This window comes from Beta vulgaris, chromosome 8 (assembly GCF_026745355.1).
Source record: "Beta vulgaris subsp. vulgaris cultivar EL10 chromosome 8, EL10.2, whole genome shotgun sequence".
NCBI lineage: Eukaryota > Viridiplantae > Streptophyta > Magnoliopsida > Caryophyllales > Amaranthaceae > Beta > Beta vulgaris.
Genome location: NC_079209.1, coordinates 1,289,932 through 1,305,667, shown reverse-complemented (window position 1 = coordinate 1,305,667; position 15,736 = coordinate 1,289,932).

Below are 15,736 nucleotides of genomic sequence, written 5' to 3'. Positions count from 1 at the left end.
TGAATAAATATGATTTACAATAATTTATTATACACTTAAAATTATATAATATAGTCAGTTTTAGATATGATTTACAATAATTTATTATACACTTAAAATTATATAATATAGTCAGTTTTCATTTGACATAGTCAGTTTTCGTACGATATAATCACATTTTATATCAGATTTTGTATGATATATATAGTCATTTTTGTAATATAGTCAGTTTTCATATAATGTAGCGGATTTTTTTTCTTACTTTGTCAATTTTTGTAACATGACTAGTATTTTGGCCCGAGCGATGCCGCGGGTCAGTTACAATTATCAAATGAAATATTATTCATAAATCTCATACTTGATTTTATTAGTTTTTCTTAATATTCTAGCTATTGCAAAATCGAAAAATGGATGTTATGGCATGAAAAATTATTTTGAAAAAAACATCTAAGGAATTGGGATAATAATAATAATAATAATTCTAATGGAATTAGGGTAAGAGAATGTTATTACTGAATAAAAGTGTTAGATATCCAAAAGCTTATCTATGTCTTTATGATTACATATAATTATAAGACTTTATTATGTTTTACTTTAAAACATTAGTCATTGATATTATAGTGGATTAGTGGTTAAACACTCACATTTTATTTCAAAGGTTGTGTGTTCGAATCCTATTAACTACACATTGTTAATATTTTTAAATGAGATTATAAACATGTGTATTGAAACCTTGAGCAAAGTGTCACGTGGCACCGTTCCTTTGATAGGAACGCCTTTTGAATATATTTGTATAGATGTCAATTTGGGTACACAAAAATTATTGTGTACCCGGTCCATTCAAGTACAGCTCACTTGCAACAATTCATGTCGTTTCTTTTTATATCATTTTAGACTAGTTTGTTGATTTCTTATGCATATTTTGGGTAGCATGTAAAAATGAAATAAAATATGTTTTTTCGTGGTACTTTTTGAATTTAGTTTATAATTCTACAAGATTTGACAATAATTTTTTAAATGTCTATATATTTCTGTTTGGTTTAATGTTGTGTTGGTTTACTTTTAATTTGTCTCAAATCGAACTCAAGTTGAGCTCTAGCCGAGCTTCACTTATCGAGCTCGTCAAGCTCACGAGGCGAGCCGAGCTAAACGATAAAATGAGCCGAGCCCAATACAATTTGGGCTCGGCTCATGCGATAAATAACACCCCTAGGAATAATAACATTTGGCAAACTAATGGTGGATGGTAACTTGTAAGTTGTAACTTTTAAGGTAAGTAGCGTTTTACAACACCTCAAAAAAAATTAGTATTTCACAAAGCAAAACCAAATTAAATTTTAGCATTTGACGAAAGTTAGCAAATATAGGTTAAAAGTGTCAATTTTATATTTGATAGAATAATAATATAGTTAGAATATATTTTGTTCCTAGAATTGTACTCTAGATAAGTTTCCTAGTCATAATAGGATTATCCTAAGATATATAACTATAAATATTATGATTAGAAAACGTATCCAAAGTAGAATTCTAGGAACAAGATATACTCTAATTATATTATTATTCTATTAGTATTTATTTTAGTATTCAACCACTAGTATTTGCCGAATACCTAATGCAATAACTAATTTGACCGTTATTGTATATACTAGTCTACAACTACTTTTATAACTAACAACCACTTATGCAACTAACCATTAACGCGTCAATCAGTATAATTAATGTTTAGATTTATTTAATATTTTCATTTTTAGTTAACTTATCTAACGCCTCAGGACGCTTGTCAACTTTTGCCTTAATAAATACTACTATTAGGTTGTCAAACAGATCCTTAATTAATGGACGAGTTGTTTCCACATCATAGCTATGAGGTTGGCCAATTCAATTATCATATTCCTTCCATATTGCGTATTGTAGGAACATTTCCGGGAGAGAGGCCATCATCCAAGAAGGAATAAGAAGATGGCGTGGGTGAGTGAAGTGTGGCAAAGGGAAACTTGGTTTCATCAAAAATGACATGCCGACTCACAATTATTTTGCGGGATGAGAGATCATAGCACTTATACCCCCTATGATTAGACGGATAACCCAAGAAAACACATGGAGTAGACCTTGGTTGAAGTTTATGAATGGTAGTGGATGGAAACAAGGGATAGCATAGACACCCAAACACCCGTAGATGAGAGTAAAGAGGATCCCTTTGGTATAAGATTTTGAGAGGAGAGGAAGAGTGTAGTAATTTGCTTGGGAGAATGTTGAGAAGATATGTTGCCATAGACAAAGCATGATGCCAAAAGGAAGGAGGAAGAGATGCATGAGCCATAATTGTACGGATAATGTTGTTAATGGTGCGAATTTTGCGTTCTGCTTTACCATTTTGAGAGGAAGTATAAGGGCATGAAAGGCGAAAATTAATACCATTAAGCTTACAAAAATCCCAAAAAGGTCCATTATCAAATTCTCTACCATTATCACACTGGAAATTTTTAATGTGGCGTTCAGATTGAGTGGAAATGAAAGCATGAAAGGTGGTGAAGGTGGAATAATCATCAGATTTTTTTGATAGAGGGACAGTCCACAAATAATTAGAGTAATCATCCAACAACAACATGTAATAACGATGTCCCGCAGAACTCAAAACAGGATAAGTCCATAAATCACAATGAATAATGTCAAATGGCAACATAGTAATAGAAGATGATGCAACAAAGGGTAATTTAACCTGTTTTCCAAGCGGACAAGAGTTACAAAAATCCGAAAAACTAGAACTACTACACTCAATGAGATTATTATGATATAATGAACGAAGGATAGAGTGCCCCGGATGTCCAAGGCGGTCATGCCAGAGAGGAGCAGATGCTAATGCGGCAAAGGCAGAAGTAGGAGCAGGAGTGGATGATAATGAAGTGGTGATAGGATAAAGCTCGCCCTGACTATTGCATCTCATGAGACGCATCCCCTTCTGAAAATCCTTCACAGAAAACCCAAAAGGATCAAATTCCACAGTAACAGAGTTGTCAGTGGTAAATTTTCGAACAGACACCAAGTTTTTAATCAATTTGGGAGCATGAAGGACATTTTTTAAAGTCAATGGTGGGTTGGGGGAAGGTAGCGTTGCATGACCATAACCAGAAATAGGAAATTGCCATTACCAACTAGAATGCCATTATTTTTGCTCAAAGGAAAATAAGATGAAAGAGAAAGGTTACCTTGCCCGGAAGTCATATGCGAAGTCGCTCCTGTGTCCATGTACCAGTTGGGATCCGGAGGGTTGAGGCCAAGAGTGAACATGGCGGCCTCAATATCAGTGGGAGTGGAACTAGGCCCACTGGCCGCATATGCTTGAGGACGGGGCCCCAAAACCCCTTGTCCTAGCTGCTGTCCGTGTGGCTGTGAGGGACGGCTCGACACATTGGGCCTGACCCAATATGGAGGACCTGCTGGATATGGGCAGGGAGGGGGCGTCCAAGGCCACGCCCACTGCCAAGGACCCCCGTGAGTATTCGGCCACTACTGGCCCCACGCAGTCGGTCCGGTTGAGGGGTGCGATCCACCACCGCGACGCCCACCGCCGCCACCGCGGCCCCGACCACCCTGCCGGCCACCGGATTTCTTGCCGGAGGGTCGGTTTTGTGTCCGTTTTCCGCCATTATAAAGAGGAGAGGAAATAGTATCAAGTGAGGGTTCATCAACATCCGCCGGAGATGCCGCGACCATGGCGGAGGCAGTATTGGACGCTTGTTTGGCGAGACCGGATTCTTCCAATGTGAGCATAGACCGAGCCTGATAAAAGGGAGGAAAAGGGCTCGTCTGCCGAATGAAGGTGCCCACGGTATTATAGGCGGGAGTTAAACCCGAGACCAACTGAAGGACAAGACGATCATTCGATACTGTGGTGCCTACCTGCTTTAGTTGATCAGACAACTCCTTCAGTCATTGACAATAGGAGGAGGCGTTAGGGAAGTCGGCCATGGAGAGATGAGAGAATTCCTGTTCGAGAACCACCGCTCGGGAATTTTTATTGTCTTGAAATATATCCCGTAAACGATTCCATGCGGCTAGGGCAGTAAGATCCGGTTCAATAATGGTGTGAAGAAGGTCAGTAGAAATTGTAGAGTATATCCACTGAAGCACGGTTGCGTCAAGGGTGGCCCATAACTCCAGTTCCTCGCCAGTGGAGGGTGGAGTGAAATCTGCCGGCGGGATAATATGAGGCAGCACCCGATGAGACCTTGCGTGAACTTTAAAAAGTTCGGCCCACGTCCCGTATTGCACCCGTTCCAGATCAAGGGTGATGGGGATATTATTTTTGATGTTGGAGACGGCTAAGGCAGGGTGGAATGACGTGCCTTTGGTGGGTGCCATGGTGATCGGACGTGATGAAGAAAAAAAAGAAACAGAAAGAAGAGAGAGAGAGAGAGAGAGCGGAAGAAGACCAGTATTAGGTTGATACCATGAAAGAAGATTATCCCATAATCATTTCCTTAACCTCAAAGGGTTTAAATAATATACATCAATAACAACTTCCTATAATCTAGGCTACGTATAAGGGATACAAAGGAAACTAATCTATGGTTACCAAATATACAGAGATAATAATATATACAAAATATTATATACTCTAACACTCACGTCTTTCGGGAAGTCAATAGAGCGCCAGATTGGATTGCTATGTTGGTCACCTAGTTCAAGATTCCTTTTCTATAGATCTGTGTAATGCTCGAACGTTATCTAATACTCTTGTTACTGATGCATTAGGGGTTCCCCTCGAGCGGAGGGTTTCCTAATGCTTTTTTTCCTTACCTTTATATATATAAAAAATATGGTAAGTTTGTGGCTACTTATTGACTCACAATGAGGTCATCTAACTTAGATGATAATGTCTTATGAGAGTGGTATCTAAGATATGCAATCGAATTCTATCTACATCTTGCGCAACTGCGTTTAGTTGCTCATTCACAACAATATAAAAAATGTTTGTGGCTACTTATCAAGTAAGGTTTTACTATTGTTTTGTGAGTTTTTTTTTTGTGATATCAATCATTCCTATAGAGCAAAGTGTAAAATGTCTCTACTCTAGCGCGATTGATTCCTTGGTTTTAAAGTCGTAAGATTTAAACTAGTACTACTTGGGTGATACTTAGCATAAAGTAGATCAAGGGTATATTCACTTTATCTGAATTTATTTGAGTTGAACATATTTTTCCTGATCAAATCAATTATGTGTTTGTTTTGTATATAGGAGACTATGTAGGTAATGAAAATTTCCATGATTTTCATATTTGGGTAGTTGTTTGGTTGACAAAAATTGGGAGAAATGGGAGCTATAAAAATTCCTATTCCAAAATAAACTATAGTTAGTTTGATAATATAATTTAATTTAAACTATCTATTAATATGACAACTAAATTCGGATAGAGGTAGTACTAGAACTGTTCGGCTTATTTATGTGGAGTTTGTGCAAACAACTCCTTCATGGAGAATTTCAAGGACTCAAAGCAAGGGAGCAATGGTCCGGCCCAACACACAAGCAAGAGAGGCCCAACTCCCAACAGCTCGAGCGGGCAGACAAGGGTCGTGCCGGGCTAGGGAGCCCGGGCGAGCGGCTTGAAGCTCGGGCGGAGTCTAGCTCGAGCTGAGTTTCTACCTCCAAGGCAGGGCTGGACCCTGCACCGCGCGAGCTGCTGCTCGGCCCGGGCGTGCAATCTTGGACCGCCTCTTTGGGCAATTTGCTGCAGGAGACTTTTGCCCGAGCGAGCGATTTTTCGGGCCCGAGCGGCGGACAACCCAGATCTGTCGGGATTTTCTCGACTTCCAAGCTTTAATCTCGACCCTTGATTTGTATCAACCTACTAAAAGTATTTAAACCCCTCTCTTTTATGTTAGGCACTCATCCATCTAAAGAGAGATCAACCCAGGGTTTAGTGAAAGAGGAGAGAGAAAATAGCATTAAATCTTCCATTAATATTTGTATTGTTCATCCATTTTCTTCATTAATCAAAAGTGCTTACTTGATGATTTTCTCTCCCGGTGTTCGAGTTTTCCCACGTTACTCGATGTGTTTTTCATTGATTTCTCATTTATTTTAAGTTTCATTACTTAATTTGCTTAATCTAATACTCAACCAGAACCTCTTCCTATTGCACTGTTACAATATTATTGTTAGTTGTCCTACTTTTTACCCTTCTATAAATAACAATCAAAGTAAGAAACGTTTGATCAGTGACAATAACAACGTTAAACCATAAAGGATAGTATAAAATTTTATAAACGTATACTGTCTTACACATAATTGAAATTCGGAGACACTAAAAGCTCAAAAAAAATCACAACACTATTCCACATACTACGTAGTACGTACTATATCATAGGAGTACTAGGAGCACGTCCAACAGCTCAAGAACATAGCAGTCCGAAAAGCGTCCTGATCTCTCACAACAGCTTTGCACCCAGCCCTCGGCGCCACCTCGCCCTTGTTAGCCGTGTCGGTAATACTCGGGGTGGCGAACGAGCTCGGCGTGGTGGCGGCGGCGGTGGTAGCTACTGACGTTGATGATGTAGTTGCTCTTTGCCAAGGCTCCCAAAACGAACTAGAACTTGCTTGCTCATGCATTAACACTCTTCCTACGTAATTTAGGCTCGTCATATATTAGGCGTAGTAGCAATTAAGTTGTTAAGAGTGTAGGACTTTGAAAGAGTGAGTTTTTTTGGGTAATGACTAATGAATTGCAAGTTGCACTCTAATAGAGTAATAGTAGAAGCATTTAAAAGATAATGTAGATCACACAAGTTGGGGAAAAAGGCGTGACATTTGTGAGGAAGGGGTCCAATAATATAGGAGTTGCATTATTCATGATACAAGGGATAAGGTTGAGAAAATTTTCCAATTAAAAATTTAAAGGATTTGGAGGATGTATTGTTCTTGATGTTTTCTTGCTAAATTTGCCAATTACTACACGTGATTGCACGGGGAAAGAGTGATAATATATTGAATGAGATGCTCGGTTCTAGATAGATTTTCCCCTCATCTCATTAAGATAGTAAGTGTTCATTGATTTTAGAACGGAGGAAGTAATAATAATAATGTCTTATAACATGTTATAAAACTTGCTTTTGGAAGAAAACTAGTTATTAGGCTCGGGTTATGCCCTGGGTAAGAAAATATTTATTTATTAATATAATATTTTATGATAATAATATTAAATACAACTTAGCCTAGTGGTTAAAACTTAGTATATGTACTTGGGGTCTCGGGATCAAACCCTATACTATGCAATTTCTTAATTTTTTTATTGTACATGGATTACATGAACTAAAATCCCTAGGGAGAGCGCCACGTGACACAGTTTCTTTTTTTCGCACGTCTTTTAATATATTTGTATAGATAATGGAAATTGATACATCTACCCACTAGGTAGACTATCCACTAGAAATAGACATGAGTTAGAAAATAATTAACTCTGCTGAGTTGTACTCCGCTATTTATTAATTCCTATGTTCAGTGAATGGGTTACCCACTAGCCGTAGTCAAAGTTTTTTCCCTTTTAAAGTAGGAGATTGATATATCTATCCAATTGTTTCTTATTTTAGTTGTAGAATACTATTTTCGTATAAAAATGTCTACATATAATTAATGCCGGACACATAACTTAAATGGAGTGGCTAGACGACTAGTCTACAATTAGAGGTGACCATATTGGCCCGGCCCGCTTTTGGGCCGGGTTTTGGGCAGAATTTTTCGGCCCGTGGGCCGGGCCCGGCCCGACCGTATTTTTTTGGCTTTGGGCAAGCCAAAAACGACTTTTTAGTCTATTTTTTGGCCCAGCCCATTTTGACCCGCAAAAGTCCGCTAATTTAGGCCCGAAATAGCAGTCTTTGGACACAAAAATTCGGCCCGAATTTAGGCCCGGCCTGGCCCGAATGGGTAAAATTTTTTGGTCGCGGCTCAGCCCATGATCGCCTCTATCTACAATTAACAATTACTTCTACACTTAATAACTAGTACAACAACTTGTTTTTGTAGTATATAACTATATAAGACCTATCTCTAATTTAATGTGAATTATTTTTAATTTTACTAGATGGATATATAGCATTTTTCTAAGATGAGATCAAAATTGATGTTGATCCAATAAATAGCGCGAAATTGTTAATATCTTTAGGTCTTTACAACTTAATGTGTTTATTATACGTTCACTAACTCAAGCACTTTATTTTCAATTACCACAAAGGGCGCTCTTAATATTTTTATCATACGTACACTAAGTCACTTAGCCCCTTAATGGCCAATTCACCTTGCCTACGTATCCAAACCAGTGACCACCCATTGATTTTTATTGTAAGATTTTTCAAGTCTAAATAATTAATTGCATGGAGTGATAAAAGAATTCTTTGCTTAATTGTCATTTTGCCTTAGCTTGGAAGAGGTGCGTTGCATGTATTATTTGACAGAGCAAAAATAGCTGACAAATGACACTATCAAAATACTTATGCTTGACATTTCAAAGGAATAATGAAGGATATACCCATAATCCCCGTTATTGATATTATGTTGGCTAAATCCACAACCACAACATTATTATGTAGATATACTCATGATTCTTTATCACTCCTATCTAAATTGAGTATGGTCCTTCAACCCTTTTCATACCCCTTATAACTCTACGTTAATTATCAAGAATATGTTCCCTCCCTTTTATAAATTCTTACACTAATTATTAGTACTTATTCCCAATTTGTGATACTAAAACATTAATTAATGTGCATATGTTTTTGAAGTGGAGTTTGTCTTATGAGAGATCGCCTACTTTTAAATTAAAATTAGACAATGATAAGTCCAATATTAAAAAGAGAATTAGCCCAATAATGAATAGGTTAGGTTAATTTCTTTCGGTGATAAGTTTAATCAATTTAGTGATTACCGTCTCTTTTAATAATTTTTGTTTGAAGTGTGACTAGTTTTATAGATTTTGGTAGATCACCATTCTAAAATATAAAAAACAATTGCATTACATTATATATGAACATAATTGTACACTATGATTATGATCCTTGCATATTTTATTTTTTTTGAAAAAGTGAATAATTGACTTTACATTCCTCTCTAACCATCCATAGCTAATACTTCCTCTGTTTCTTTTTAAGTGCAACACTTTGACTTTTGCACTATTAACACACTTCACTCTTACCCTTTTTTTATATAATATATAAAAACAAAAATGATCATATAAAAAGTTGTTGGATTTGTTTCAATGAATATTTTCATAAACTTTAATTTTTATAGCTTTTACAAACATATAATTAGAAATATTAATGGTCAAAGTTGTGCGTTGGCAAGCGTGAATGTCAAATTGTTGCACTTACTTAAAAACAAAGGTTAGTATTTCATATATATATTCTTTTGTAGAAATAAAAATACAAAATTTTCACGCGATCACTATATCTATGAATAGTTTTGCTTATAATCCAACTTTACTCAAGTATTTTTTTTTATCCATATGAGCCACGAAGGCAGTTTAAAGTACAAGGAAGGGGAGGGGGAATTCAAACCTGTGACGACCTATTGTTCACAGCACCTCAATCTTTACCACTAGGCCAAGACATCCTTGGTTAACTTTACTCAAGTATGATATTACTAAAAAAATCGTTTAACACAATATTAATTACCAAAATATATTGAAAAACAATACCCTTCTTTTGCAAACAAAAAATTCCCAATAAAACAAAACAAAGAATCTTTTTTTAAAGAGTCACTAAAAAAGGGGAATACAGTGTGTAGAATACATTTTACAATGAGAATGATATTGAATCTATATGTTCATCATAAACTGATGTCACTATGCACTAATCTTTGTATCACCTCTAAGTACCCTACCAAAAAAAACATGAGAATTTTTGCTTTACTACCCTTCTAGTACTTAATTTTTTATTTATTTCATGATAATTTTTGAGAATTAGATTATGAGTTTATTCTCCTTTTAAGGTTCTGCTTTTTTTTCTCTTTACATCTTTTATAGTATAACTTTTTCTCAAACTCTATTTTCATATCCCCACATCTTGGTTTTTCTTTGAACCTCATCCATATTTTTGGTGCCTTAATTTTCTCTCATCTTACTCCGATCACGATTATTACTCTTTTTATTCTTTTCTGAAACTCTTATTTTTATACTTTTGTTTCATTTATTTGTCACATTAATGATTTTCTATGATGCTTCATATTAGCCGACCCATATCATTTTGAGACTAAGGCTTTGTGATGTTGTTGTTAATTAGATTGTGAGTTAATAAAAAAAGTGTATTTATTATCATTGGATAACCTTGACCTTTTTTAGGTTAATCCTTTTCTGAAAACTATTTACATCCTATTTGATATGTGGTGCTAGAAGGCGGTGATAATAATGTGACCAACTGTAATTTACAAGGAAAATCACATGCTCATTACTATGGTAATAGAATATCTCATCCCTAAACATGTGATTTTCTTAACCAATTTTCATTTTTACTCATATCTAATATATGATAATGAAATTTGATGAAAAAAATCAATAACAAATCTAATGTTGGACAAGCATTACCATAGACATTGTCATAATACTTTGTATACAAAATTACATAGAAATATATTATCATTACTATCATAAATTAATATTACATCTATCAAACTATGGGTCGTTAAGGCTTTGGATCTGGAACCCCAACAACCTTAAGTAACAAGTTAGCTAAGGTTCATGAACAAACATTTAGTTAACTAACATCACATATAAAGAATATAATCCCTTATTAGATAATCTAGTTATGTTAATTTTATAATTGCGATCAATGAGGATAACTTTGTAAATTTCAATTAATAAGGATAATTTTGTAATTTCATAAGTGTTAGCTATTCAATCCGTTCCTTAATAAACTTCTCATCTTTTTTTTTTCACGATCGATCTCCAAAATGCATCTTTGACCATGTATATCGTTATTTATATATTAGTAAAAATTATAATTAAAAAGTTGATACTTTTAATATACACATTAAGACGAATTTAACAAGATCTCATGATTTGGCTATGATATTCATTATTCGGTGAGAATTAGGGTCTGTTCTCCCCAACTTATTTTCAGTTTAGTTCAGATCAAATCAGTTCAGTTCAGACCAGTTCAGTTCAGCTCTTGACAATATTTTTACTCTCACATATCACTATTCATTCCGGTTCAGTTCAGTTCAATTCGGTTCAGTTCAGTTCAGCTCAGTTCAATTCTGTTCAGGTGCTTTATGCCGAAGATAACAGGCCCTTAATGACCAAAGTTTATAATGTCCGACTTGGAAAAAAAAGCAGAATTCATTAGGGAAAAGGAAGTATTTAATTAGTTAGCCATTTAACTCTATTATTGAAGTAATAAGTACCAAAGCTTATAATGTAAGAAACTATCAAGAAACTAGGAAGGGAGTTTAATTTTTGGATACTCCTAAAAATTTGTAGTCTAAGTCAAAGATCTCACAAGTGGAAAAAGGACACAAAATAGAAAACGAGGTGAGGATTGGGGAATAATGTCCACTTATTAAGAGAAGGATTAACATTTAAGGAGTAAGATTACGAAGATCACTATATTTTTTATTATTATACTTGGATCAATTCCAATGAGTACCTAAATATATATAGATCATAGTAGATAATTAGATTTTGCATTGTTCTCGATTTCTTGAAGATACTTTGCTGCTGACATTTCCTTTGACGTTCAAAGACCACGTGATCCAAATAAGTCTTCAACTTTTCGTATGTTTGCCTTATCATATGGAGCTGTGGATTGTGATTGACATGTAAGGTGTGCTCACTAAAGGAATGTATTCTCCATTATTTATTTAGCAATTTCAGTAGTAATTTGATACAAGTTTTTTTTTTTTTTTTTTTTTTTGAAAGAAAAAGGATTTCATTAATATTTCGCCAAACGGCACTGACAAGTCATTTCTGAAAAACATAAAATTCTAATAGAAATACATATCACTCTAGAAATGTAAACATCGCAGATTTGACTTAATTTTGCCTTAATAAAAATCTTCATCTGAAGCAATGCAATCTGTGAGTTCGCTCTGGTTCGGCATACGATCTGCAGATGCGGAAATTTTGGGATGAACGTACTCCAATAGTCTTCCATAATTTTACAGAAGTTGTGAAACCCTAATTCTTCATGTTGAGTCTCGAACTTCAACAAATGAGAATAATTTCTCATACCTAAAAACAAAAGAACCATACTCACAACTCCCATAGGGGAGAAGGAGATTTCCAAAACAGAAACTAAAAACCCCATAAAAGGGTTTGAGAAAATCTCATAAAGAGATACTAATTTATTGAACAAAACAAGAAAATGAACTAAAAACTGAAAATAAAAGCGAAAAAGGGGCTTACCATGGATGAAAACATCCATGGCAGCCCCCTAATTGATGAAGAAGGGGTAAGGAAGACTAGGATTTTTAGTAATTTGATACAAGTTAATACAATATAATACGCACTTAATATGATAACATGTAATCAAAATATGATATATTAGCTAATTGATATAATAAGATTGTAGTCAAGATATGATTTACTATCTAAAGTATCAACTAAATTTCAAGTAATAAACCTCAAATAAAAATACTACCTCCGTTTTTTTAATTGTTACACTTTGATATTTTACACTATTCATAAATTGCACTTTAATTGATCTTTATTTGTATTTTATACATGAATAAAAACATAGGGCCTGTTCTATTCGGCATAAAACAGCTGAACTGAACTGAACTTATTGGAGCTGAACTGAACTGAATTGAATTGAATTGAATTGAATTGAATTAGATTAAATTAAATTAAATTGAATTAAATTGAATGTATTAAATATATAAATAATATTTTAAACAATAATAATATGAATATTAAATAATAAATATAATGATAAGTAATAATAATAATAGTATTTTGGATATTTTAAATGATAGTTATAAATAAATAATATTAATAATTATAAATTAATAATAATAATAATAATTAATGATAATAATGATAATTAATAATAATTATTTTATATTATTTGTATTAATATATTAATACTTGATGATGATATATAATACAATAATATCTAAGAAGTAAATTAATATTTACTATTTAATAATTATATTTAATATATAAAAATATTTAGTAATAAAATAATGATTGGGTTGGACCGCGAAAATTACATCATAAAACGTCTTGACGCGATTTGATTGCTTTATGGGCTAAAAAAGTGGGTTTATTTGTGCTTTGACCTAAACCATGTTCCTCCTAATAATAATAGTAGTAATAATGAGTAAAGGTATAATAAACAAAATATACTAACCTTTTAAAATCTGAATTTACACTATACACTTATTATCTACCACAATGACTTTTTTTTAATATACTCACTATTTCTTTCATTAGTTTATCATAAAGAATTTTTTACTTTGTGACATAGTAACATTTTTTTCATATAGTCAAACTTTACAATCTAGATCTACTCATCTTTTATATTTATTTTTCTTTTACAGTGGTCGTTTTTTTTCATAAATCACATGAATTAGCATTAGGTCCACACTAATTTAGTGTAGACCAGGTTCATATAAGTGTTTTTACCTTTAAAAAGATTCTAAATAGAAACAACAAAAGAAAATAAAGGGAGTAATATTTCTAAGAAAAATTGACACCATTAGTTATATATTGATTGTATTAAATATTTTATTGAGTCCCCTCAAAAAAAGAATTTATTGGATACTTAATTTGGTGTCAATCAACACTTTTTAATATCTCCTCCGACTTTTTAAATTGTTATATTAATTCATATAACATTTTTGACTTATGCATGTAGTTTCAATGTCATGATAATAAATTAATAATAGGGCCAAAAATTAATATCAATGGTGAGTGTAGTTTCTCATGTTGTTCCTAGTATGAAAGAGAGATGGCAATTCATATATACCAACGATAATAGTAATTGGTCCTAGACTTCATAATTTCGAAGGTGGATATTAATGTGCTTGCAAATTTAGCTTATATATTTAATTTTTTTAAGCTTTTAGCTTAGCTTGAATCTCATGTGAAGACAGATAATAATTGTGCAAAGGGGTGATAATGAGCCTGATATGTTTGTGAACAACTCGATCTCAGCTCGGTCAAAGTTTGATTAAAGCTTGGCTCGTTGTGGTTCGACTCGAGACCTTAACGAGTCAAGTTGAGTTATGACAAGCTGGACTTGAAGAGCTCGTGAACATGCTCGATTACTTTTTTATATCTTTATATTATTATATAAGTGAAGAGGGAGGAAGATGGTGTCCCTTACAAAAGTCTGATATACCCTTAATGAATTTAAATTGTAATATATATTAAATAATCTTTTTTTTTCCTTCTACTTGCCATATAAACAGAACAAGTTAACAATGGAATCCATTTTGAAATTTCATCAATTAAATGTGAAAGGGGGTGGATGGTGTCTCCTTTACAAAAATCTGATATACCCTTAATGAATTTATTGCAATATATATTATATTAAGGAGACTTTCTACATATGGGTGAAAAATTATGATAAAAAGCTATTTGACAACATAACTTAATTGACATAATTAGAAGAAAAAAAATAAAAACTTGAATTTCATATTAATAATTATATTGATAAAATTTTAAAACCTAAATGTTGATTATTATTCGGTAATCTCTATTATATAAATCAAACTCTTCGACTTTATTAATATTCAACGATTGAACCTTAAACATAAATTCTTCCACTTTTTTTGAGCACAAGCTTTCTTCTGCTTTATATTTCATTCTCTAATTGAGAAAAAAAAACGTTAATATGACACGCACGCATAGCGTGCAAAAATGTTGTATGAACATAATGTATTATGTATGTATACAGATATATATTTATTCTCGATATTACACAATAATAAGTTAATAGTTTAATTGTCAAAAAATAAACTCAAAAAACAATAATATTCAAAAAAATAATATAAAAAAGATGAGTAAAGTAAGATAATAAGAGGTCAAGCTTGTTCATGAACAGTTCGATAACATCTCAGTCAATGCTTGGTCAAAGCTCAACTCAGTTCGTCAAGTTTCAAGCTCAACTTAAATTCAAATAAACTTAAATAAAATTTAAGCCAAGCTAATAATAGTTTGGGTTCACCTCGACCAATAAGCACCCCTAATTGTGCGTTCCATTATATTTAGCTAACTAACATTATGTTCTTTTCACTTGAACGATTAGATTTGATTGTATTATCTAATAATCAATCTTAATTTTTAGCTTATTATTATAGCTGGTGTCACTGCAAATTCCTAATTAGATCTAATGAGATCTAAGACGAAGAGAAAACACCCTAAGTCAATATCATTTGATATAAAGTAATATTAGGAGAATTACTTCTCTAATGAGATCTCAACCTGAAACTTATTCTTTTTAAAACAAAGATTTATCATTGTAAGTCAGTGTTATTCGATATAAAGTAATATTAGGAGAAATTACTCGCTTAATGAGATCTCTTCTCATAATCATAGACTCCGGGCCTGTTCTCCCCGGCTTCGGTTCAGTTCAGTTCAGATCAATTCAGTTCGGTTTAGTTCAGTTCAGATCAATTCAGTTCAATTCAGCTTAGGACAATACTTTTACTCTTACATATCACTATTCATTTCAGTTCAATTCAGTTCACTCCAATTCAGTTGTTTTATATCGAAGAGAATAGACCCTCCTTCTCGATATAAATTAAAGTATTGCAATTAAATTAAGA